Below are 27,416 nucleotides of genomic sequence, written 5' to 3'. Positions count from 1 at the left end.
CAATTTGTTGCAGTTGGCAACTTCTGTAATTCCTTTTGCCCATGCATAAATATCCAATATAATGTTGGCCCCTGGATTGTTTTAATATCTTCAGCTGCTGAAAGTAGGAGGTTGAGAATCATGTATATTAAATGCTTTTGCGTGCTGTGAAATGTTGACAGTAGTTGAGAGGGACTTTTGGGGAGAGAGACTTGTAAACTAAGGGGGGGGGAATTATTTGCAGTTGCATTGGGAAAGCAAGTGTTAACCCATCCCTTACTGTATACTATGTTTTCCTTGATAGTAGCCTCACCAAAATGGAAAACATGGTGGATGAAGCAAGCAGATAAGTATCTTGTTTTAGTATTTTAGTGAGTTACAGATCTTGACAGTAGGGAATTATGCTGAAAGGAAACTGCAGTTTGCAGTGTCAAGGTTAATAACTAACTGCAACTGTAACCGTAACCCTAACCCTGACTCTAATCCTAACCCTAACCTGGCAAAAATTTAAATCAGAATTAAATCCAAAAACACGTTAAATCCAGGAGCATCAAAGGTACAATAAAAATATCCCAAAGAATTTTTAATTACATTTAAAAAATACAAGGGCTTGTAGCTTCAAAAGGCACAGTCAAAAAGCAGAATGTATATTTCTTAAAATATCAAAGTTCTTAAATGTAAAAATATATGAAAATAAACTAGATTTCTTAGTCTTTAAACATATTTTGAAACAAGAATATAGTCTAAATGCTCACCTATCCGTCTGCCAGTTTGAATCTATGGAGGGAAATTCATTTTGTCCTCATCTGTTCTGATAGTTTCTGGGCTACCAGCACTCCTGGCTGTCTGGTGCCAAGGTTGTTGGTATCTGGTGTGTGTGGCATGGTGTGTGTTGCTGTCTCTTCCTTTCCTATATTTACATATCTCTAATTTGTTTATATTTCCCTTCAACTGTCCACAATTGAGGTCTGCTGTTAGAGCAGACTGCTGCCCTATAAAATATTTTTTAAAATTTCTATGGAAATTTACATTGCCTTTGCTTACCCAGCAAATTTCTGGGAATATGGTCTGCTTTGGGAGCAAATTGCCAGAAGACCAGATTGCTAGTGAGCAAATTTGGTGACATACCAATTTGTTATACTTTCATTTTAGTACATTAGGAGTTTCGTTGCATAGGACTTTTTTCTCCATAGTTTTTATTGTCTTATAATTGTTTACATGTCCACACTCAACTGTTAGTTTTCTAAGAAAGAGATTCTTTTGTGAAGTAATGTTATTTTACATTGATCTTGCTTTTCCTGTGATGGCTTTGATGGAAAGTAAGTTGAGTCTCTTACAATGATTTTTAGTATACTATTGTTCAAACAACATTTTCTTATGCACCATCTACATTTTCAGGTTTGCATTTTTAAATTGCTCTTATTTATTTTAGAATTCTATACATATAAAATTTCAAACCTCGACTGCTGTGTGGGCAGCATATATTTTCCTTCCGAAGAACAAGCAGAACAAGCCCTACCACCACCACACATGGCTACTGGTCTTACCAAGAAAGGGAGCCATTATATTCAAAAGCTGGCTGGATAGCTCAGTGGTTTAGGTAGCTAAAGGTTGGGAATTTAATTCCTCAATGTGCCTTCTGGGTAAGACCAAACCTGTGCAGCTGCATGCAAGCTGCACAGTCTCATGGTGCCCCAGAAGAAGGGAATATTAAACCACTTCTGATTATTCCCTACCAAGAAAATCCTGTAAAGGGTCACCATAAGTCAAGATTGACTTGTTGGCATCCTATTATTATTATTATTATTATTATTATTATTATTATTATTATTATTATTATTATTATTATTATTATTATTATTATTATTATTATTATTATTATTATTATTATTATTATTATTATTATTATTATTATTATTATTATTATTATTATTAAAAAAATAAAACAGCTTCATGCTCTGAAAAGCTTTATTTTCTACAGGTTAAACAACTGTCTGATTGTGTCTCCATAAATGTAATACTGTATCCAGTATATTGATAGTGTCAGTGATCATAATGGTGATAATAGTACAATGCCAAAGAAACTGCCGGCTAAGAGAAGTAAGTGTTCTTTAAAACTGTGTTGTTCTAAGACAAGTAAACTATTTTGATGGTTGTTTCCGGGTTTTTTGGGCTCTTTGGCCGTATTCTGAAGTTTGTTCTTCCTAACGTTTCACCAGTCTCTGTGGCCGGCATCTTCAGAAGACAGCACTCTGTACTCTGGTGTAGTTGGCTTGGGAGTGGAGTATTTATGGCTGTGAGATGGGCTTTTGTCTTTTTCTGTAGATGGGTGATTAGTGTGTCTTGTTGTGGGTGTATTGTTGTGATAAGAAGGAGAGATTATCTGTCACTGTGGCTGATGGGTGTCATTACCTGGTCTTTTGTGTATAGTGATCCCCGGTCCTTTGTTGACACTGTATTTTTGAGAGCTGGGAGCCAAGTTTTGTTGAGTTTCAAACTTTCCCCTTTTTTGTTGAAGTTCTGCTGGTGCTTGTGGATTTCAATAGCTTCCATGTGCAGTCTGACGTAATGATTGCTGGTGTTGTCCAGTATTTCGGTATTTTGAAATAGAATTTCATGTCCAGTTTGTTTTAGGGCATGTTCAGCTACTGCAGATTTTTCTGATTGTTTTAGTCTGCAATGTCTCTCATGTTCTTTGATTCTGGTGTGGATGCTTCGTTTTGTGGTTCCAGTATATACCTGGCCAGAATGGCAAGGTATCCAGTATACTCCTGCAGTGGTGAGAGGGTCCCTTCTGTCCTTTGCTGACCGTAACATTTGCTGTATTTTTGTGGTGGGCTTGAATACTGTTTGTAGGTTGTGTTTTTTCAAAAGTTTCCCCATGCGGTCCATGACCCCCTTTTTTGACTTTAAAAATTTTGCATGTTCAGCTGTTAAGTTGCAAATCTAGTGCACAGCATTCTCTATGACTGATGGATTATGCATTACTGATAAAGTGCTTCCTTCCTTTCTGAATGCATATATACACATGCTCAAAGCTTCGCACAGAAATCTTGGTTCCTCAGTGTGGAAGGTGACAGGAACCCAAAACCAAGTTCAAATTAGTGGCTCAGAATGCCTGACTGTAACAAATAAATAAATAAGTACTTCTAATTTTACTGCCTGATAATTTTGCACAATGCCTCAGAAACTGAGACATCTGGACATTCAGAAGGTTTTGTATCTTTTTATTCTTAGAATGCTGAATGGGGAAAATCCGGAATGTTTTGTCATTCAGATTTGTTTGTGCTGTTGCTGTATTCATAATTTGTGTGTGTGTGCTTTTCCTGTCAGTAACTAAATCAAACTTTCCTCTCAGCTCTATAGTGAGTACTGCCAGTGATTTGGAAGGGAAGGAAGGGAAACAAGAAACCTTATGGGAATATTTGTTACCTGGCAAGCTGAAGGTGGAGTTGCCCTAATTCCTTCCTCACAAAACATGAATTCAGAATTTCATGTGAACTCATTAAATTCCTCATTAAATTAATTAAAGTGGGCTGATTCAAGTCCCCTTGGCTTTATTCAAGGGAAAAGCAGATTCCATCTTAAGTTTTGTGATGCCTCTTTGTGTTTTTTTAGATAGATACTAGGTGGCATGCTTTAGTTTAAATTGAAGGGATTAGTCTTAGTGTCCTTCTTTCCACACCCTATAATTGGAGTATTGTGAAGTCTTAACCAGCAGCTTCCCTTAAAAAGTGGTAATTCTAGACAAATAAGACAAATTTAGCATTCAATGGAAAGAGATTTTGTGCCCTCAAAGCTTAGAAGTAGTGAGTAATGATTGATAAATGGATGTTTTAATGTTGTTTTATTTACATTTATTTCTTTATATGACATTCTAATCATTCTTACAATGTTTTAGGTAAAATGCTTTGGGCAGGGGAATAAATAAATAAATAAATAAATAAATAAATAAATAAATAAATAAATAAATAAAAATATTTGCTTGCTATTTATTCTTCCCTCATATTTCTGAGTTATTTGAAATAGTCTATTACCTCAAGCTTTTTTAAAAACAGAATTTTAATGTATCTCAAGCACAGGTATTTGAATTACATGTAGCTGTATTAATTGAACTTTTAGGCAGTAAGAACCATATCAGATCACTTAAAAATTAAGTTGGATAAAGATAAAATAGCAGCAGCAAATCTCATTATGCAGTCTGACTTCTATTGATACTGTCTTTAAGATTCTTCAATATTTCTTTGTTCTCTTTGGAGCTATGTTGGAAAGGTGTTGTAAATGTCATTCTTGTGCTGCAGTATCTACAATTCAGTTTGTTATTTAAAACTACTATAACATACAAATATAACATAATGTGACCAGATTTGATAACATAGTTTGCTTACTTTACAGTTGTTTCAGTTGCAATGGGATTCCTGAAACAACTGCAACTAATCTTGTCATTGGTAGTTTTGCATCTGTTACTTTTTTTTAAAAAAAATACTGATTGTGTTGGTTCTGAACCTGGAGCTGACAACAGAATGTCAGGTTGCTATATAGTAGGTACACATAAAACTTAATTTAGGCTTATAAACCACTGTCTTCACAGCCAGCGATAAGACGCATTCCACAGGTGTGTTGCTATGGGTCCATCTTAGCATTGCTTCTCCCGATCTTTTTGAACAGTGGTCCCCAACCTTGGGCCTCCAGATGTTCTTGGACTTCAGCCCCCAGAAATCCTGGTCAGAAGAGGTGGTGGTGAAGACTTCTGGGAGTTGTGGTCCAAGACCATCTGGAGGCCCAAGGTTGGGGACCACTGTTTTTGAAGACAGTTAATGTAGTCAAGCACTGAACACCCCCACACCCAGGTATACCTCTGAACCAGTTACAGTGCATTTCAGATAAGCATGGATGCACAGTCCCTCCTCTGTCCACTCAGAAATAGTGTGTTGAAATTTTCAGTGCTTCTAACACACAGTTGGCTTGTTTCAGTAAATCATAGTTTAGAGGAACTGCAGTTTTTTAGGATTAAATATAATGAGAGGTTAAAATAAATCAAGAGGCAAGTTTCAGATCTCCTCTTTATAATCCTGCTGGAAGGAGATGGGAGAAAAAACACATCTGAGGCTTAAAATGACTCATTCCCACAATGGTGACATGTATTTCATATTACTGTATGCTTATAATTCCTTCCTTTAACAATTCCATTTTGCCTTGTTTTCAAAATCTTCAGTGATAACATTTGAGCTGGAGGTCTCAAAATGCTATAAAATCTTACACTGGAATAAAATTGTGAGCTTTTTCTTCACGTCTGCCAAAAATTGATTGTCAGTGACTTGACAACTTAATTTTCTGGGGGGAAAATAGGGCTTTATTTTCTAGATTTTTGATAGAAATATTCTTGGCAATATAGTAGTTAATATTCCTTCTTGGCTTTTCTCTGTGTGTATCTGTCAAATAAGTGATAATAAATAGGGAGTTTTAAAATGTAAAAGTCTTTAGGAATTCAATTATATTTTTAAATTTAGATATAAGTAAGTACTAATCATTCATAAATGTATCTCTAATTTTCTTCTGTTAATGGAATGAGTATTAATTTGAAAGTTATTTCCTAAGCATCTTCAATAGGTAATAATATTTTATGTATATATTAAGTTTCCTCAGTACTCAGAGCAATATGTTATGGGCTGTAATAGTGTTCCATTCATTAAAAGAAAAAAAAAGTCTTGCCACTGATACCTGTGAGATGGGTCCTGCATACACATAGTGCACTGTAAAATGATTCCTATAGTCTACTCATTTGCTTAAATATACATTGTCCAAGTGGACAAATCTTATATTTCTTCTCTGATTTCTGAAGTGAAACCACACCCATGGTTGCAAAATCTTGTGCAGCAGTGTGTACAAAAAGGAAATGAAAGACTACATCATTGCACTAACTAGATTTGGAATAGTAATCTGAATTTCAGTCTGTTTTGTTTTTATTGCAAATAGAGATGGGCACGAACTGGGAAAACAGCAATTTGTGATGATTTGTTGCTATTTATGAACTATGAACCGCAAACTTTCATGCTCATGAACTTTATGACAACATAAGCCGCTTCGTGGTTTGTGTACAGACTTGGGACTTCCAGGAGCTGTAGAACACCCCTGCAAGAGTTAGAGATGCCAAACTCACAAAGAGCCTTCAACTGACTCTCCTTCCCATTTTTAGCACCTGGCTAAAGAGTGCTTTCCTGGGGGGGGGGGACTGCTTTGTGGGGGCTATAACTTAGACATCTCAGATCCAATCTTTGCCAAACTTGGAGGTGGAGGGAAGGAGCCTCAATTAAAGAACTAATCTGGGCTTGGTAAAGATTTGATTTGTGATGTCCAAGTTACAGCCCACATACAAATTGCCAATGCCAAAAATCATTTGGCATTTTGTTTCATTCTAGGCAGAAATGTTTCCCTGAACCACCCCGAAACGAACCCCAAAATGGCCTGATTCATGGGGGTTTCTGCTTTATGGTTTGTTTCGTGGCAATCTCTAATTGTAAATATTCTATACCTTGTTGTATTTTAATCTTGTGTATCTAACATGGCTGACCTATGGTCATAATACTAAAGTTATAGTAATAATAGATCTGGGTCTATTTAGATCTTTAGCTGGTGTGGAGTAGATCAGTAATGATATCTGAATGCCAGTTATTTAGGATTGACGACACCAAAATGTCCCTCCTCTAATTGCCCTGAAATACATCTATTGCAATAAATCCCATCTGATGGGTCTTGGAGCTGTTTAACGCCCCCCCCCCTACATACAAACAAAATATCAAAACTGTGCCAACGCTTGATAAGAAGCCTGTCTTCTGGTATCTCTAGGGTAGTCTTTAATGCTTACTCATTAGGGCTGCCAATAAAATGACAAAGTGTTCTGACTTCACCATTGTTACTCTTTTTCAGGTACTTAGCAGTAACATTCTACTGCCTTGAATGAAATTGCATTCCACTACATAGACTAAGGTTCCTGAATTTACATACGTTGTGTTCTCATATATTTTGACTGTCCCCCGGCAAAATAAAGTTGCAGGGGACTCCCTTAGTATTCTCCATGGGTTACATTCCCCATGGCTTTTCACACTCTGGAATATGGTTTCAGGAGCATATGGTGACAAATGTCCTGAGCAATGGTGGTGACAAAGGTAGTAACAGCAAGCAAAAGCACTAACACGTTCATTGCCAAGTAGGCATCTGAATTCAAGTGGCCACATTGAATAGTGTACCTAGTGAGTCCCATATCTAATCAGTACCGCTGTTAAACAGAGGCATCCTCTCTCAACTTGCTGTAAACCAGCAGTTAGCAGCATATGAACCCAAGCAAAATTCGCCTGGATTTCGATAATCCAAACTGTCTAATGTTTACAGCTGAAACTGTTAAACAAATGTCCTTCTTTTTAATTATCCCTCTCTTTTGTGTTTGTCTTAGCTGCCTAGAGTAAATTGTTGTTTCCCATCTTAGAATGAAAGGAGACAGAATCAGCCTCATTCCTCCACATTTTTTTCAGTGCATTTTTACAGAACTTGGGAAAAGGAGGGAAATAGAGTGTTAAATGGTAACTCAACACAGCCCTTGGGAATATATCCCTGTTCAGAAATAACAAATTTAAAGTTGACATGGGTTCTAAGCAGGGACAGCAACTTATAATGAGAAAAGGAAAGAGTCCAGGTGTCTGTAGCACGGTGCATAAAGAAGAATAAAGCCCAATTAATGGAATAGCTGATTAAAGTCTCCATGCTTATTTAATAGCAGGGTTCTAATTTATTTATTTATTTGTTACATTTATAGCCCGCCCATCTAGTCGTACCAACTACTCTGGGCAGGTAACAACATATCAAATCTACAGTTGTGTTCAAAATTATTCAACCCCCACTGAAATTGAATGTTTTGGCCATTTTGACATTGATTTTGATCATTCAGTCATCTTGCTTACATTTACATGAAAGAGGCACTTGTAGGTCAGAGAAATATAACATTAAGTCTATAATGAAATAACCACAAATGTCTTTTCTGTGCTCACATCATTATTAGTTTTTATTCAACCCCCAAGTGACATTCAATCTTAATACTTAGTACAACATCCTTTTACAGTTATAACAGCTTTTAAACGTGAAGCATAGCTTGACACAAGTGTCTTGCAGCGATCTACAGGTATCTTCGCCCATTCTTCATGGGCAAAAGCCTCCAGTTCAGTCAAATTCTTAGGCTTGCGCACTGCAACTGCTTTCTTTAAGTCCCACCAGAGGTTCTCAATCGGATTTAAGTCTGGTGACTGCGATGGCCACTCCAAAATGTTCCAGCCTTTCCTCTGCAACCATGCTCTAGTGGACTTGGAGGTATGCTTGGGATCATTGTCCTGTTGAAAGGTCCAACGTCTCCTAAGCCTCAGGTGTGTGATGGACTGCATCACATTTTCATCCAATATCTCCTGGTACTGAAGAGAATTCATGGTACCTTGTACATGCTGAAGCTTCCCTGTACCTGCAGAAGCAAAACAGCCCCAAAGCATTATTGACCCTCCGCCATGCTTCACAGTAGGCAAGGTGTTCTTTTCGTCATATGCCTTGTTCTTCCTCCTCCAAACATAGCGTTGATCCATGGGCCCAAACAGTTCTAATTTTGTTTCATCAGTCCACAGAACACTATCCCACAACTTTTGTGGTTTGCCCACATGACTTTTGGCATACTGCAGTCGACTCTTCTTATACTTGGGAGACAGCAAGGGGGTGCGCCTGGGGGTTCTGGCATGGAGACCTTCATTACGCAGTGTGCGCCTTATTGTCTGAGCTGAAACTTATATACCCACATCTGACAAATCTTTTTTCAGTTCCTCAGCAGTCACACGGGGACTTTTCACCACTCTACGCTTTAGCAGTCGAAGTCAGCATCTTCTTTCTTCCACGACCAGGTAGCATTTCAACAGTGCCCTTTGCCTTGAATTTGCGAATGATGCTTCCTATGGTGTCTCTTGGTATGTTTAACTTCTTTGCAATCTTCTTATAGCCATTGCCCTTCTTGTGAAGACAAATCACCTCTTCTCTTGTCTTCCTGGACCATTCTCTTGACTTCACCATGTTTGTAACCACACCAGTAAATGTCTAGAAGGAGCTGAGTATCACAGTCATTTTAAAGCTGCCTAATTGGTGCTTATTATGCTTGATTGGTGCTCGGTGACATCCACAGGTGTTTTCAATACCTGATCGAAAACACCTGAATGAACCTCTCTTCTTCAGAGTGGTAGTCTTTAAGGGGTTGAATAATTGTGGCAATGAAGAAACCACAAAAGAAACATTTACTACTGTATTACATAAACAATTGATGTTATTTTAGTTGCATTTGGTTCTTTAAAAAGTCCTTGTAGGATTTCATTCTGAATACAATTCCAAATGTACACTATAGTCCCTAAACCCCTTTACAGCATTGGGGGTTGAATAATTTTGAACACAACTGTAAGTACAATTTAAAATCATAACAACATATTACTAAAAACACAATAATCCAGATGGGAAAAAGGCTCAGAGAACAAAATCAGGTGGTGGATGGAGGAAAGGCTTGCTTAAACAGACAGGTTTTCAGTTGGCGTTTGAAGATGCCCAGGGAAGGGGCCATACGGATCTCAGGAGGGAGGCTATTCCAAAGATGAGGAGCCACCGCCGAGAAGGCCTGGTTTCTTGTTTTTTTTTTCTTTCTGGGCCTCCCTCGGCGTCAGGCTCCTCAGTCTTACCTCCTGGCTAGATCAGGTGATACGGGTAGACCTAGGTGGGAGAAGGCGTTCCGTCAGGTAACAAGGCCCTAAACTGTTTAGGGCTTTAGATATAAACGTTGAAACTTTGAAATCTATGCGGAACCAAACAGGCAGCCAGTACAAGGCGGACAGAGTGGGAGTAATATGTTGATATTTCCTTACCCCAGTAAGAAGTCTGGCCACTGCATTCTGCACCATCTAGAGTTTCCGCATAGATCCAAACCTCTTGGCCCTCTAAATATTGTTGTAATCCAGTTCCCATCAGTTCGAGCCAGGCATTATAGGAGCTGTATTTCAATAGCATCTGGAAGGTTACAGGTTCTCATCTGTTTAATAATCAGACATAGTCAGTTTCATAGTCCCAATAGTCAGCTGATAAGTAAATAATGGCAGATTGCATTTCCACAGACTTACTGTAGATTTAATACTTAAATCTACGTATTAAAGAGAGAGAGGTTTGTTTTTATTTTGTGGATGAAAAAAGTCAGATAGCCTCTGAGGTAGTTTATTTTCATTCTTCTTATTGGGAAGTTATAATGTTAATATAGCTAAATGTTATAAACAATTTGATTGGGGTATTTACCTGTGTTTTAGTGGTATTTATTTATTTATTTATTTATTTATTTATTTATTTGTTTGTTTGTTTGTTTGTTTGTTTGTTTGTTTGTTTGTTTGTTTGTTTGTTTGTTTACAAAATGTCCATATGGTGCTAAACTCCACATTGAGAATGTGTTTGTTGTTCTATAGGAAATATACAAAATATAATTAGAACTGCTTCTGCAAAATTATAAATAAATATATGATGGGTTTGGAATAGGGTGGGGATATTTTAAGGGAGGGTGACTGGTTATATTAATTAGCTCTCCTTTCATTTGTAGTCTTATGTTATGTGTGATAGCTTTGGAATTTGCAGTGAGTTGACAAGTCCCTGTTTAAGGCTAAATAAGGTTATAGCTGCATCACTTTTAATCAGAAATAGGGAAAATCATTACACAATTACAACTGCATCCATTCTTATGACTTTTAAGTGTCTTGGACCCTGTAAGTGTAAATGATTTCTGCTTGTGTGTATGCTATGTTTGTGTAAGATCAGTCAAGAACTTTTGTTTGGACCCTCAAGTGCCACTGTTAATCAGTATAGAAACTGTGACAGCTACACACTGTGAAACTCTTTTTTTTTCTGAAGACTTGCCAGAACTTAAGCCTAAACAGCCTTTGGCAGAGTTGCAAGGAATTTTCATCTGGGATCATTTTGTTGGCTAGAGTTATAGTACTAGACATGGCGAGAGAAACACAAATTCAGGAACACCATATTGTTCTATAATGGTACTGCCGGAAGCCAGAGGAAGGGGGATAGATATAATGGAAAATTGATTGGAGAGGAAGATATTGAACTATTCTATGTGCAGATTGCCTCCTGTAAATGCCCTTTTGGCAGCTTTCATATTTTTCTTCCCAAATAGACCCCAGAATAGGGCATGAATCCAAATTGTAAAAAATCACTCTTGGGAAACTGCCTTATATGGTGTCAGACCACTGTCTAGTCTAGTCTGGTATTATACAGACTGATTGCAATAGCTCTCCAGGTTTTCTGGCTGGAGTTTTTCCAACTCTAACAATGTTATGGATTGAACCTGGGATCTTCTGCATATGCAATGCAAAGACTACTGTTGGATAAAGCCTTGGATCTACAATTTGGAATTTGTTAATGTATGATTGGTTAAGCATCTTTTATTCTCACTTGTCAATCTGTCCTGTCACCACCACTTTCCTTCTTAATTCCTGTGATCTTAACAACATAGGATTGGAATCCACACACTGAAATAGCATATAGCTCGCCATTTTGCTATAAATATCTGGAAACCTAAGCTGTCTTCTAGAAAAAAGGTATCCAGATAAATTGTAGTCTTGTCCACACTGAAGCACAGATCTGCCCCATCAATGTCCTGTGGGCCTCCAAAATGTTTTTCTGTGAACAGAACTATTATCTTTGTCTTTAGGAAGTAGCAATTGTTGAGTTTCTGTTTGGGATCTTTTGGCTACTCATTTTTTCTTAGTCTTCACTAATTTAGGAAAACAAAAACAAAGAAGTGATTTGAATATTCTGTTACTTAAATTAGGCTCTCTAGATAGCTCAGTTAATTAGATATCTACGTGTAGAGCCAGAGGATAGACATTCAATACTTCACTGTGCACCCTAGAAGAGCTGACCTGTGTAGCCATGGACAGGCTATACAGTTCCAGGATGGCCCCAGAAGAAAGAGAGTTGTAAATCACTTCTGGGCATTCTCTACCTGGAAAACCCTGAAAAGGATCTGTCATAAGTCAGAATTGACTTGACGGCACACTATAATAATATATATTGCTTATAGCAGAAATTATGCTTCTTAATTAACAATCAGCAGCAATCCATGGGCTTGTGTGCTTCTCCCAACCCTGAGTTCTTACTTATACCAATTTCTCTCTTCACTGACTGCCATTAACTGTAGTGTTTGAACAAGGGGAACGAATTCACACATTGCAGCGTGGTGTAGTGGGTAGAGTGATGGACTAGGAGCCAGGAGACCTGGGTTTGAATTCCAGGTCTGCCATAAAACTCAATAGGGAAGTGGAATTGGTAAAACCACTTCTTAAGTATCTCACTTTGAAAGCCCTATCAGAGTCACTATAACTTGGCAACATTTAACAACAGCACATATATAATTATCACTAACTATGAAAGTACCATAGAGAAGAAGTGTATAGCCGCCTAGAGTGGCCTTTTAGGCCAGATGGGTGGGGTATAAATCAAATAAATAAGTAAATAAGTAAATAAATAAATAAATAAATAAATAAATAAAAACAAACAAACAAACAAACATAAACCTAAGGAGAAAGGAAGAAATATGAACCAATTGTTAAGCCATGAGTGTTCATGATGTCAGAACTAGATGTAAGCTTCACGTTGCACAAGTGATGCTAAAACAAAAATTCAAAGAGTTTCTGGGGAAAACACACTGTGCAGTTTAGAGCTCATGAGAAGTCCAGAGTAGTTTAGTCCATAAGTAAACTCCAAGAGAAATAAATTGCTAAAATTTTATATGATGTTTTTTTCTGTACATTAAGTACAAAGAGGTTTATATAAGACTTTTATGATCTATAACATAACCCTGATTTAATTTCTGTTTGACCACCTTTGTGACATGAAGATTAGAAAATGGCATATTGTCCATTGGTCTGAGACTGCATGAGTTCAGAACAAATGCATTCTAGGGCCTCTTAGCCCTTCCGTCTGTCTTAGCAGTACTGTACTTGAGTTCCTGGTGCACTGCATTAGCACAGTAGCAGAACATCTGTGGCATACAGCTCTGCTCTCACCTGTCCATCACAGCTGGGCAGGGGAACCTCAGCCAATGAGAGGATGGAGGGTGATGCAGAAGGGGGAGGAGCTGGATTATATAAGGTGTGTGTGATGTGTGAAAGGGAGAGTTTTGGAGAGTTTGAAAAGATGAGAGATGTTGATTGAGAGAGTGAGATAGATTTGAGAGAGATAGTGAGGGAGAAGTCTGTGTGATCTAGTAATTGAGAAACGTGATTAACAACTTGATTTATTACTTGTGATTCACCCTTTTTATTTTGTACAAATCAGTAAAAACTTTATTTGTTTGAAAGAAAAACTTGTCCTTTGTGAGTACTAAGGATAGATTGGTGGCAGCAAGTGAAGAATAGTAGTGAGCACTCGTGGAGGCCTATATTGGTAAAGGCTTGAGAGTGGCCCGCTACAACATCCTATTCAATTGAAGCTTAGTATGGTAATGACTGTAGTAACATTTAACCTGCTTATAAAATTCTAGAATTAGTATGCAATGAACTGATAGCATGCAATTTTATTAAATTGTAGTGTCTAGATAATTCTTACTTGCATTGCTTATATGAGGGAAATACAGTTGAATAAATAAACAAGTACTAAGACTTTCTGCTAGTGACTGGCTGCATTATTACTTGGCAACATCAATATTTTTAATGCACAAATAAATGTCTCATGCTTAGTTCAGGTTGGATGTGTCTCTGGGTAAGTCTGTGTGTGATACTGACCTTCTATGGAAAGATCAGTTTGTTCAGTTGATTATTGGTCAGTCCTTAATTTGGATGTCTAGACATTTCAGTCAGCGAGAGTGAAAGGCAGACTTCTAAAGACGTGAGGAGAGATATTAAGGCATACAAGGACTGTGAAAAGAACAAAGGTGGGGAAAGTAGCTCACTGCCTCCAATACTTCATTTTTTAAAAAATACATTAGTATGATCACTATCTAGCCTGAATGCTTGCTGTTGTATTTATTTTACTGTCTAGCTAGAATGCCTGCTGGCTATTTTATTTTATTGCTAAAGAAATTAATGATCAAAGCTTCTATTAGGATAACCATCTCAAAGTAGTTTAGTAGACACAATGACCCTTGTTTTCTATTGAACATAATGTTTCTAATTTATTAAAATACAATAAAGTTATATTGGGGCCAAGTGAGGGAAATAACTATTTCAAAGGTTGCCCCTTCACTAAACAATTCTATCTTTAGCAGTAGAATTGCTTATTGTTCAACTTCATACTTATATAGGTGCCCCATTTTAAAATAGCAATTTTTTTCCTGTGACTTATAGGAATAAATTGGCCTAAAGCTTGATGTACACCAGTATAATCCCATTGACTTCCATAATTACCTCACAGGGATCCAGGACTAGTAAATTAGGAATTTTATTTGCTACAAATAGTTACATTTACATGGAGAAATTCAGGGAATTCACAAAAAAGGGTGTTTCAATGGAATTGTTTTATTGTCTTAGTAAGATGTAACATTTCCCGAATAGCTAGATATCTTTATATTTATTTACAGTTCAATCCAAAGTACTGTCTCTAATGGCAAAGGGCATACTTTTTAAGCTATATACCAGAACACACTTTTAAAATGTATACCAGGGTATTTTAAAATATATATACATGGAGGGATGTTCTGGTTAAGTTTGAGATGCAAATATCGATGACTCTCCAGCATTAGGAATTCCAAACTAAAAAGCATGAATGGCTAAGAACTGGAAATAGTACTTATATTTTGATATGAGGAAAAATCTAATGAAATTGCTTTCTAAAAATCTATACTCTTGCCTATCATCTAAAGTAGCAAATTTTGTTTTCAGTATCTCAGTAATATTGAAGCTATGGATATATTGTGGAACACTTAGGAACTTAAGTTTCATATAATCTTTGGGGATTTCTTGGTAAAAATCACGCTCTAGCAAAGTAGTTCAGAACTGGAATGCACATACTACAAAATCCTGTGTTATTTTGGAGAAGCTACATTCCTGATCATCGGGGATACCCTCCTGTAAGCACAGAATAACCATCATCCTGAATATGCCAGTCTCGTCAAATTTTGAAGCTTAAAAAGGGTTGAGTCTGTTTACTACTTGAATGGGGGGCTATCCAGGGAATACTAGAGATTTGCAGGTAAGGTAGAAAGGAACCTGCTTGAAACTCTAGAAAGCTGTTGCCAGTTAGAGCTTAGAGTAATGGACTAAACCAAACGGTAGTTTGGTGCAATATAAAGGAGCTTCCTCTGTTTCTCTCCTATTCACGACCAGCTCCATTCTCCTTGCTCCTTTTCAGTACAGAGATCTGTTTCTCACTGGAGTGAATGAGGGACCTTTAAAATGTGCATGAGCTCTACATACATACTCCATTAGAAACATTTACTATGCAAAATTTATTGATATTAGTGGGAACAAGAACAAATACCTGTCTATGTATTTCCATTTCGGTGGAGCTTATGTACAGAATTCTTAGAGAGATGACACAGAGCAGTAACAATTAATTTGCTGTGAAGTCAGCTTGACAGCCCTGGCAATGTTGCCCAGAGTTCTTACTGTCTGCATGATATAATGGAGCAAACACCAGATTCATCACACAAGAAGCCAGATTTCTGGTCCATGAGGAGCATCCATATTGCTTACACCCGTATATTGGTTAGAAACACTTTTAGGGACATAGGAAACTGTCTTCTACTGGGTCAGACCATTGGTGCATCTAGCACATTAATGCCAACAGTGATTGGAAGTGTCTCTTTTGGTTTGGGGCAGAATGTCCCATACATGGAGGCAACAGGAATTGAAACTGGGAACTTTTACATGCAATACATCATGTCCAAGTTCTTTCTATCAATTGTTACAGCAGTTTGATACTTGCAGCATACACCCTGAAAAACACCTTTGAAATATATGACAGTGCCATTTCTTTTCTATAGGTTCTGAAACTCTGGGGGAGAGATTTTTTACAGCCCATCTACTTTCTACCTAACAAAGTAATTCTTTAAACTTTGCCTCCAATCTTTTGTATATTTCCTTCTTGAGATCTACTTTCAGCATCCAGTGTCTGAAGTACTCTTTCCAGATTTATCCCACTCCTCTGAACATATTTTCTGCTCCACTCTCTGGATGCAATATATCTCCCATTTTTCATGCGAGGATAGAAACAGATACTATAGAGAGTCTGTATTTAGAACTGAAAACATGTTAATGTGTGAAAGAGATAATGGGGCAGTTTTGGGGTTTGGTGAAACCAGACTTCAAAAGAATCTGATGCTTGAGTCCTTAAGACTAGTCACCAAACGGAGCAAGCTAATTTGTATATTTCCAGATGTGAGAGAATGTCCTGCTGTACCTCAGATACTTTCATTAGTTAAGGATTTTCTTCCTATGATCATGGGCTATCTTTTTAACAACTATTTTTGCTGTTAGTCAGCCTTCCAGATTTCACACCGCTTCTTAACTATTTACACAAGAAAAATATTAAAAGCTTAAAAAATAATTGAGAACTATGAACAAAGCTATGAGTGAGAATCGCCTAATTGATATCATATACATAGACTTCTAAATAATACCGCAAATAAATCAATAGCTCTATAAATTAAGAAATCTGTTGAAGGAAATGAATCAAATGTAATATGTATATCTTTTGTTTGCATATAAATCTGAATGTTTGCATCTGGGCATGCATCTGCACTTTTTTACAGGAATTTAATATAATTCCATGGTCATTTTTTATCAGGTTTGAACGGTGATTTCTGTTACGCACGGAAACATTTGTAGCTCATGTTTTAGTGAACCTTTCAGATGTGAATTATTTGTGTGTGTGTATGTGTGTACATGTATGCACCTCTGTGTGCAAATTTACATGTATGTATCTGTATGCCTATCCGTCTGTCTTTACTGCATTTCAGGGTAAATGACCAAAAATAGCAGCAGTGACAATAACAATATTGACAGTAGGGTATCAACAGTAACAAAGCAACAATAGTATTAAAGCATTCAGTAAAACAATATAATTAAAAGAGCATGCATTGCAAAGCATGACACAGCTGCACTGTGACATATATTCATTTACTTAGAAGTAAAATCTAATAAATAATTTCCTTTAACAGATTTTTGTTTTGTTTTGTTGAACATGTTGTTTCTTTTATAAGAATATCTTTATCAATTTTCCTTTTTTAAAAGCATGCCTCTCCTGCAGAGGTCCCCAGTTGAATACTTTTATAGGAGGTCCTCATTTTTCTGTAGTTTTAAAGTTGTGTTCCCTCTCCAGCCTTTGACAAGGTATTCTAGTCAGTGAGCTCTAAAGAACATTTTAATTCCCTTTCCCTCTGCTTTATTTCTTCTTCTTGTCTTTAGCTCTCCCAGAAGTGCAGTAACCAGGATTTGATTTCTGTCAGAAGTGATTCTCCTTTTGTCTTGTCTTTGTAAGTCTCTGCAGAGAGATTAGGAGGTGGTTATCCTCAGGCTGGTCTAGACTTGGTTCTACATTTGATGAGAATTTGAATCCCCTTCAAGGAATATACTTTTGTTGGAGACACGTTGCCCTTGTGATGCATGTGCTTTGAAAAATACCCTATTTACCCAACTGCTGAAATATTATTTCAACAAAGCAAAATAAAAGGGTAACACATCTGTGCTAAGTAAGAGTCCAGGCTATGTTTATAAATAAAAGAATTATATTATACTTTTATTAAATGACACCTAGGTAAGTAAAATGATTGCTAGTGAAAGCATTCAGAGGAGCGAATGAAGAGACCCAAAACTTGTTGAGGCTGTGTGGTGTTGTATCTGAATCGAACTAAGAAGAATCACATAGAACTTGAATTTTTAATGGACTAATTTTTATTTATTTAGTGAAGGAATATTTTACACTGTCTTTCAGAGCAAACATAGGTAGAAATAAGATAAAAGCAAAGTAAAAAAGAAGAGTCTCCCTGTGTTAGCTTATAATAAGCAGATTAATTTACTGCTGTGTGCTGCCAAGAAACTTCCTTAGATAGCTTGCTTTCCCAAACCAAAATATAGTATCTTTAAGATATCTCTTCTCTAAGTACTGTATATTGGTTTCCCAGTAGAGCTGTGATAACCTTGACTTCAGCTTAAAGCCACATTAGACTGAGTCCTGGTCAAGCATCTCAGCCAGTGAAGTTCATTTGGTTTGTGTTTTAGTCTGCTTATGCACACATACACTCGCACAGGCTTTAAAGTAGTGCAATGCCTGGAAGTTATTTTGCATGCAGATCTAAATTAGAGCTGTTCCAAAAGGTCTCTAACCTGCAGGTCGTCTGTGTATTTACAGGTCTCTAGCAATGGCTGTGTTTTGTTGCTAGCGTCAATTGCTGACATAATAGGGTATCTAAAAAAATCAGCTGAATCAAACTTCCCTGGGCATGAGTTGGTCTGTTGATTTCACTGTTGTCACTCCCTTAACAACCATCACCAAGTTTTGGTTTCGCATCACAAAGTTCCTATCTTTATTCAGGCCAGATGTAATCCTTACAGGAAAAGGAATAGGGCTCAGCCAAGGGCAGTCCAGACTTCTTGATTGCCCAAGTGTCATTGTGTTAGTGTTCTTTTGCCAGCAGGTGTCATTACAATGGAAGTCGATGACAATCTTAAAGAGACTGTCAAGATTTAAGAGAATCGTATGAAATATTTAAAATGTATGCTGCTTTCAGATACCAAAAGATGCTTGATTTTATTACTCATATATTAAATACTGTTTTGGCTGCAAGGTGCTTAATTTAGCTTAACAGATGTTACAGATTCTCCTATCTAGTTAGGCAGATAGGTGGACAGTTCTTTTACATAAATATGGCTCCACCCAATAATGGTGGTTGAAGCTCACTTTTCCCTGCTTTCTTTAAAGTCACAATAATTCCTAGATGTCAGACTTTGTCTGCCTTCTGAATGTGTCTTAGTTTGAAAATGATGTCTTGGAAACTGTCAGTTGTGTGAAACAAGATATTTCTGGTGCCCTTTTAAATTACATGTATTTTTATTGTGCTTACATCATAAAACAAGAATAACAAAATAAAGCAGACAAAGAATATCTCCAGAGAAAAAATAAAAATAGGACCAAGGAATAGAACAATAGTAATAACAGCTACTAAAAAAAGTCCTCATATCTGGAAAAAATAACTGTAAATTCTGGTAAAAAATAACTGAATTCCTAGACAGGTATCCATGCACACTTATATGCTGTGTATTTGAATAGTGAAAGGGTTAGACGTCCTTCAGTATACTGATTAATAGAGGGTGGGCCTTCTAGTTTTGTAGTGTTTATCATTTATCCACCATAAAGGTGCAGAGAATCTATTTTTATTCGACATTGGTTGATTTCTATTAAACAAGTCAATGGTTTAGCACATCTACAAAATTCAGAGATTGCTGCAATACAAAGTTAATACTGCATGTGTATTATCTTCTCTCCCATAAAGAGCTCTGCTTTTATTCTGTGAATTTCGTTGTATGGTATACTGTGTATATACTTACAATGACAATAAATTATATTATTATTATTAGTCATAACTAAAGCTTAAGGGATGCACTAGGTGTATTTGTTATACGACCAACAGTCCCAGTTACATGGGAGCTGATCCTCTGCCAGAGAATACTGTACAGTACTATGAATCTGGGGGCTGGAAGTTGCATTTAAGTAACCGAAATGTATTTAAATAATCCATGTGGGCGGGGCCTTCTTATTGATTAGTAGTTTTGTGAAATAACACAATTTGAGATTAGCTCAAATTTCCTAAAAGCCTCAGAATCAAGACTAAAAGTTTAATGATTCTTTGGGGGAAATGATTGTAACAACTTTTCTGACAGCACACCTGTGCAGCTGCAAGTTATTCCAGGAAGCTTTTATCAGGAAGTATTTGATATTTATCTTGATAAAAAGTTTCCTTCAAAGATATTGAGAATCATATCTCATGGGCAGCTGTCCATATCTTTGCTCTTGGATTTTAGTGTTTCTTCTGTTTGTGCAATTAAGACATTTTTTTAAGCTACATGGGATTGATTCACAAATGTGACTGCTGAATCCTAAGCACGTGAAACAATGTTAAAGGGCTTGAATAAGGTGCATATATTTTGGAAAATGCATGCGAGATACAGTAATTATGGTTGAATCTCAACTCAGATATAAATCAGACCGGTAATGTTGTGCTAATTGTTGTCATTTTAGAGGTTGTTTTAGGGCAGCTGTAGATGTTAAAAATGGATGGATTGCTCAGTGAATTGGAGTACTGTATATAGCTGCAGGGTCAGAGGTTAGGACTTTGATTCCCTGGGTGCTTCCTGAGAGAAAAGCCAGCCTGTATAGCCTTTGGCTAGTTACACAGTCCTAGAGCGCTACTAGAAGTAGGGATTAGTAAATTGCATATTACTAATATTACTATTATTGTTGTCATTATGAATGCTATCTTAATCTTTGTTGGACAAAAGGCAAGGATAAAGTAATTATGGATATTACTTTTGCTTATATTTTCTTCTTGGTGACCTGGTTTTTCCCTTCCATCACCCAAGTATGATCCATGAGTGAACTTAACTTTCCTGTTTTTCTGCAATAAGTAAAGGACAATTGTTGTGTGAGTATCTCTTGGTTCTGATGGTCTGCTTCTCTGGATGAATTGTCTCTAGCTCTTTTAGAAGTGGCAACTAGGAGCCTATGGCTCTCATAACTGGCTAATTTTTTGGTTGAAATAGACCAACCTGAACTAAGCATGACAGATGGCAAGGCAGCTTGTTGAAGATTCTCAACCCCCATAGAAGTTCTCTTCTTCAATGCAAGAATGGGAGAGCAACTACTTTTTTTGGTCTCTGCAAAAAAGGTGTGTTTTTATTTTGTCAAGCACAGAAGTATAAAATAAGATAGGCTGATTGATTAGAAGAAGACAAAACCAAACCATACAATGTCACTCCATTTGGTAGTTAATGTAAGTAGACAACATTTATTACATTTTCTGATGATAAGTATTTTACAGAGATGAGTTTTTTAAAAAGCCTCAAAAGTACATGCAGTACATAACTTCTCTCTGAGATCCAGTTCCCAATCTTGCCACCCTGTAGTAAGTAAATTTGATTGATCAATTAATTGTTTTGGAAAAAAAATCTTATTTACTGCAGAAGACAAATTCTTGTGGCAATGCTTATGCCTGGATATTTTTCATCAGCTATACAGAGTAGAGAGATTACTGGGTCAAGATAATGTTCAGTGCACTGGTATAATGACAGATACCATCTCATGGCAGCAAAGAACTTGCCAAATGTGTTCAGGTTTTATTTATGTTGAATTATAGTGGTTCTCTTCTGGAAATACTTTTCCACAGTTCTAGTCATGGTGCAGGCAGAGAGCTGACAAATTCTCTTTGTCAGCTCTCTACTGACAAACATATTTTTAATTACTGTATTAATAGTCTAGGTAACACTTAAAGTTTATTTTTGGTCGGTTGGTTCCCAGACTACCTGGAATTTTGTTCTTACAGTCTTATCTATGTTGCATGCAGCTCGTTTAAACAAACATTACTACTTGTGAAAATTAGCAAAACTAGTATTCAGGCTGTGCTAGAGTCAGAAAGTGCAACCAAATGCGAGGGAAGAATTGTGTCAAAGACCTCTGCCAAGTATCCCCAAATTCCAACATCCAGGAGTTGCTCAATAGGAGATTAGAAGAGGGTACAGTGGGAAGTAAGGTGGAAAGGCCTTCACTCATGGGTATTCCAACCTTTATTTTGGGTTTTGTGAGGGTTTTTTTTTTTTTAAATCATTGGATTTCAGTATTGTACAAGTAAGCATGACTTGCGAACTTTTGGGGTTACTTTGGCTTGGCAATAGTCCCTTCATACTTTTTAGAGTGCTGTACACTTATGAGCCATATTCTCATGTAACAATGAACCAGAATTTCTAGCCCATCCTGGTTTACAGAGTGAACAAGCAGCATGGTGGTGCAAGAAACACATTCATTTACCCTTGTGTGCAAACAGGTAGAAGAAAGCAGAAATTGAAATTTTCTTAGAATGTTTTGACACTGTCTCCTAATCTGTTGCTCCCATTCAAAACAGGATGTGTAAACTAATAACAGCAAGCAAAATAAGTTTATTGTGTGGCACACAGGCCATTGCAACATCCATCAGATAAAACAATATAAAATGGTATAAACAATATAATATACTCCATTAGAATATAGTACAATAAAATATTAAAATATTAAAAACCATTTAGAATCAGGTTGATTTCTATTACAGCACAAAATTTGGTAAACTAATAACAGTTCCTAGGTTTATATCCTGGTTTCTTTGCAATATTGTTCAAAGCTCTTGGCTCATATACGGCACAAAGCTGTTTCTGAGTTGTTTTAGTTGTTTTATTCATATGAATGGAAGAGAAAAGGGAGAGTGAATTTGTTGTGGAGATCAGTGGCTTACTTATTCATCAAAGTGAACCAACAATTCTGGTTTATCATTTTATGTCATCACAGCCACTGTGTTCTAATAGCACTTTATTCAACTCCCATTGTTCCTTTGATTCAAGATTTCATAATTCTCACAGTGTTTAAAACTGAAACCTTAAACTACTAGAACTACAACTGTGAGGCTTAATACCCAGAGATTTGAGTTTCTTTGGATGTTAAGATCATATGACGCATCTTTCATCAGGGGATGTTGGTAAATCTTTGGGTCCATGTCCCAAGTACGAGGGTTTGGTACCAAGTCATGAGTCCTGAGCCTCAAGTCTAAGTCTTAAATAACCTTTTTTTAACAGAAAAAAGGGAGGAGAGGGTGGGGTCTGTGTTGGATTTGTGCGAGGAGGTCTGAGGCTTATGAAACACTCACAAAAATAAATAACCAACTCCAAGTAGGTAGTCAAAGCAAGACCTGGCTTTAAGTGACACAAATCCTCTTAACCAAAAATCCAGACAATAGAAGGGAGAAAAAATTATATTTTATTAAAGATAGTGGGAAAAGGCTAAAGTTTCAAAATGTTTCAAAAAGGCATCAAAAATATTTTGGAGCAATCAATTAAAGTATAAGGCAGGAGCAATACAGAGGAAACACACAAGAAAATAAGAGAGCTAAAAAAATTAAATAGTGCTCACACATTGATGTATTGTTAGCATTATCTTAGAGCACAGAGTGCATTTCTCTCAGTACAGCATAACAGCAACTGAGCATTGCATCTCTTAAGAGATAACTATGCCAACTAAAATAACTTCTGAACTTTTTATATCTTATTCATCACCTTCTAGACCTTTCAAGATGGTCTGTCAACCAGACTTCCAGTTCCCTTGAATGTTCATGAAGACAAGAGCAGTTTCTTCTATCTCCCCTTCACAAACAGCTGAAGTCATTTCCCAATTAGCACAGTACCAACGAACAAGCCAACTCAATCTTGAAGTCTTTGCCCAAAAGGTAAATCACAGGTGGTACTTCCATTCTTTTATGGGCAAAATCTGCCCCTACCTTTCTTCCAGCCAGCCATTCCCAGGAGCTAAGAAAAATGTGAATTTTCTAGAAAGACCCCGATCCATGTTTCCCCAGTTTCCCTGTTTCTTCACACATGCTTGGGAAAAATGCATCCATATCTAAAAACATCAGCCCCTGTGGTGCGTGCTCAAGCCTATCAGAATTACATTTTTGGCATTACAGTCACGTCTTCTTTTAGGGTGACAGTTTTCCAAACAACTGACTGGACAGTGATAGATATGAACATTTCAAACTGTATGGTCAGCACTGATGTGCTGCTAACTTCCTTAGTCACAGGAAGCTGCCTTCTTGATTTCTTGATGCTTATTATAGTATGTTGCCCCTGTCACTTCCACAAATTCAGATACTTTTAAAGTATCTAAACATATTATTTTACTTCAGTTTATATGGGTTTGGAGGGAAAGTGGTGTGCTTAGCAAATGCCTCGAGCTGACACAGGAAAGCTGTTGGGTGGCAGGACGATAAATGAGAAATCGTGTTTAACACAACCATTAAACATTTCTAAAGTGTGTATTCATGGATGTCTTAAGTTATGGTGACTGTATTTCTGCAGCTCTAATTTTGTCACTTTCCAGTGTTTAAGAACTAAACTGTGCAAATTCAATGCTTGCTTTCTGTAGCGTTTCAAATTGATTTAAAAAAAAAAGAAGCTGTTCTGACAGCAGCATCTTGGCACAAAACCATTTCTTCAGTTAGATTCCTTGCACCTTTTGTGAGGTGTGTGGGAGGAACTGCCTCTCTCAATTTCACACACAACTTGAGTCTGACAATGCTGCTGACTAATAACTGCCTTATGTAAATCTTGCCTATTATGCACAAGCAAATGTCCATGGGGAACAGAATATGGTCCTCGTTTCATGGAACAAGATAGCTCATTGGATGGAGCTGTGATGTGTTTAGTGACAGTAGTGGCAGAACAAGAAATAATCAGTTAAAAGCTTTCTAAATGTTTATTTATTAATCCCCTAATAAATAAATATAATCCCATGACCAGGAGCCTTACTTGTAGTGGTGTCTTTACAACATACAAACACTATCCAGTGGCAATTACATAACTATCCAAATGAAGCGGAAGTTTCATCTTGTGACTGAGGAGCTGCTTTTTCTGTCTTCTTAGCCAATGAGTTGCCCACAGGATGCTACTGAAGCGACTGTTGCTTGATTGCTCCACAGCCTTGGCCATAACTAAGTGGAACATGGTAATTGGGTGGGGGATGGGGAAGAATGATGATGCCATAGTGCCATTTCTCTGCTCGTGTTAGGTCCTTGTGTAAGTTTAATGGGTTGCCTTATCCCCTAGTACTGGCATTATGATCTTTTCAGCCTCACCTATCACCCATGGACTTGTAAACACAGTGGTAAGGAACATATTGTTTATAGCGTTCACTCTTCTCCTGATTCCAGAACAATCTGCTTTGACTGTCAGTTGTTCTAAAAGTTCAAGTATCAACAAGCTTTTATTTTAGATAACTGAAGAATGGTATTGCTTTGCAGTTGCATTTAATTCTTAATAAAAAATGGGAAGACTGATCACACTGTGCTTGAAACACTGTGACTAAATCAGTTGTTTTTCCACTCTTGACTACTCAAAATGCTGTTAGTGCTATGAGCTGTGCCCTTAAAAAGTATCTGAATTTGTGGAAGTGACGGGGGCAACTTTAGGAAACATTTGCTGCCAAGTTTCCTGCTCTGTGAGCTTAAAATAGACCAGACTGAGAAAAGAGAGGAGGACTTTTACCAATGGCTGCACTCCATGTCAGGGTTGTTTCTACTTGATCTATATCGGCTGGTGAAGTTCTTTGTAAGTAGAAAGGAACTCACCCCACCCGCTTCCTCTTTTCAGTCTATTTTGGGACTGCTGTGAAGTTCAAAGTGTACTTTCTCATCCAGAGCTTTTTTTCCCCCTCTGTGAATCTCTCTCTTTTTTGGTCAATCAAATTTTTAACTTTGTATGTAAGACAAAAAATGAAAATATGATTAAAACTGCAATATATATGTGGGTTTAACCATGTATTGGCAAAAGGTTTCTTTGGATAAGTAAGGTTTCAAAAATTATGGTTTGCTAGGCAATCTTGTTAATGATCCACAAGACTTGATAAGACTGGTACACTTTATTTGAGACAAAGATTTGCATTGTGAAGAGGGCCACTTTAAAGAAACCAGGGCAGTTGATAAATGAAGGATAAACTTATGACTTGATCTAGTTTTTATTTCATGTTATGAAACATTGAGATGACAGCTTCCCATGTTTCCACTTGTGCATTAAGTCAGAGACATTGAGATAAAGGAATCCATATAATATGGGCAATATAAAACTGTCAGCATTGATCCTGTGTCTTCCCTTACTAGTCTTGTGGCCTGGAATGAACTAGTACAGAACAAAGCATCCTACAGAGCTGAACTGTAGGGATTTCTCTGTAGGACTGTATGTTCTGATGAGAGCACACTGCTTCTGCAGTTAAGCTTGTCTGGACCAGTTTCATACATGTTGAGCTGCTGCCAGTCATGAAGTATTTGAATACGTAGTCAAATGGTGGAGGGGGGGAGTGAAGCAGATGCATGTCTGAACCAATCCTAATTTAGGTATCTGCTGCATAATGCACACCCACAAATAAATTACAGGATTTAATGAAAGATAACATGCCGAGTCAGTAGATTGAATAATGACTGCAAAAGAAAATGTTTTAATCAGTTAACATCTTTACTGAATTTTTTTTCTTAACAACAAAAAAAAAAGAGTAACCAGTCCACAAGACTCTGCCTCTCATTTTTTTGAAAATGGTACACAGTACCAGTTGAACTATAGTGACTCTTGATTTCTTCACTTTGTGCTCTTGGTCTTCCAAACACAGACAAATGTCAGAGTTTCAATGTTTTAAACACATGGGAATATTTTGCAGCTGTAGTGACTTGGAATCTATCCTGATAGCACATTCATCACATCTGTGTCCTTCTGGTTCTTTTATCTAATCCCTGCTCCCTCCCTCCCTTTCCCAAGCAGAGGCACATTGCCTAGAACATCTTATTACTTTCATTACAATGGCAGTCCTCCAAGCCTCTCTCAGCAGTCTCCCTGCAAAACGGGGGTGGGTGGGGGGTGGGGGCTAACATAGTTCAAATTTTCTTTTACAGTATCCTAGCTTGGTTTACCACCTCAAATACATTGCTTGTGTTATCCATTTTTTCCTTTTTGTGATGTCTCATTCTTGCTCCCTCCCCACTCCTTTGCATTTCTTCTTAATACTTGCTAAGGAGAATGGGGATATGTCAGAGTGGGGTACACTAAGGAAGAGAGCCAAACAGTATGCTGATTGGCTTAAATCCGACATTCCACTGTATATCTTGATTATTTGTGCAATGAAGAGTGGGAGCGAAGCCAAAGAAATCATATTGCATTGAGCCAGCTTGAAAGAAAATGTCGCATTTTTGTTACATAAGACCTGCTGTTTTGTTCACGATTCCCAAAAAGTACTTGGAATAAAATTTAACTTCCTACTAGGCTGCCACATGGCTTTTGTGCTAAAGAGATGTAATTCCACAACATGACAGTATCAACAGGAGTCAAACATAGCTAGTACTCTCTCGGCACAGAAGGGCTTCAGCTGAACTGCCCATGTTTTTAAATTTTTGGTATGTCAATCTAGTTTCCCTCCTATCAACCTCAAGGAGTCAGATTATTTTAAAATTGAATTTTCTCTTGACATGACTGGTTTACTTCTGAGATCATTCTTGTCAGAACTCCAGTGAGCATTAAAATCTTATTTGGCCAACAAGTTTGGTGTTTATCCAAAAACCTGAAATTGGAGTTTTACAAAAAATAGGGCATCTGGCCTCTTTAGGACAGGGA

General features: G+C 37.1%; 1 protein-coding gene and 1 long non-coding RNA gene across 7 annotated transcripts in view; both read left to right on the top strand.

The window, feature by feature from the left end:
• LOC144588547 (uncharacterized) overlaps positions 1–27,416 on the top strand; it is a 246,449-nt gene that overhangs the window by 144,753 nt on the left and 74,280 nt on the right. The window lies entirely within an intron of this gene.
• The window catches only part of LDLRAD4 (low density lipoprotein receptor class A domain containing 4), a 348,064-nt gene that overhangs the window by 259,222 nt on the left and 61,426 nt on the right, over positions 1–27,416 (top strand). The window lies entirely within an intron of this gene.

Source organism: Pogona vitticeps, chromosome 4, assembly GCF_051106095.1.
Source record: "Pogona vitticeps strain Pit_001003342236 chromosome 4, PviZW2.1, whole genome shotgun sequence".
Lineage (NCBI taxonomy): Eukaryota > Metazoa > Chordata > Lepidosauria > Squamata > Agamidae > Pogona > Pogona vitticeps.
The sequence above is the reverse complement of the archived record's forward strand: the minus strand, read 5'-3'. Positions and strand labels throughout refer to the sequence as shown.